Consider the following 336-nt stretch of genomic DNA (forward strand, 5'->3'; position numbering starts at 1 on the left):
AAAGGTACATCCGCTTTCCCTGCTTTCTTCCTTCCGCCTGTCCTTATGTTCTGTCGTGTGACCGGCTTTGTTGTGTTTCTGCTCAGGACGGAGGATGAGCCCATGGAAGAGGAGCCGCCGATGTAGGGGACGAGCGTTTTCCCAGAGCTCTGAGCTCTTCAGGGTCTCTGTGTCAGTTTGCCTGGGTCTCGTCTGACGGAGATCCTCGCTGAGCAGAGAGAGATGTCAGGGTAAAGGCTAACTCGCCACGTTAGCGCTGTAGCCCGCTAGCACTGTGGCCCCAATGCAACGCGCTCGAGCTGAAGTCACTTGAGATGTTTGTTTTTGGAGGTTTCT

Source organism: Sinocyclocheilus grahami, unplaced genomic scaffold (genome assembly GCF_001515645.1).
Source record: "Sinocyclocheilus grahami isolate Dianchi unplaced genomic scaffold, SAMN03320097.WGS_v1.1 scaffold2148.1, whole genome shotgun sequence".
Classification (NCBI taxonomy): domain Eukaryota; kingdom Metazoa; phylum Chordata; class Actinopteri; order Cypriniformes; family Cyprinidae; genus Sinocyclocheilus; species Sinocyclocheilus grahami.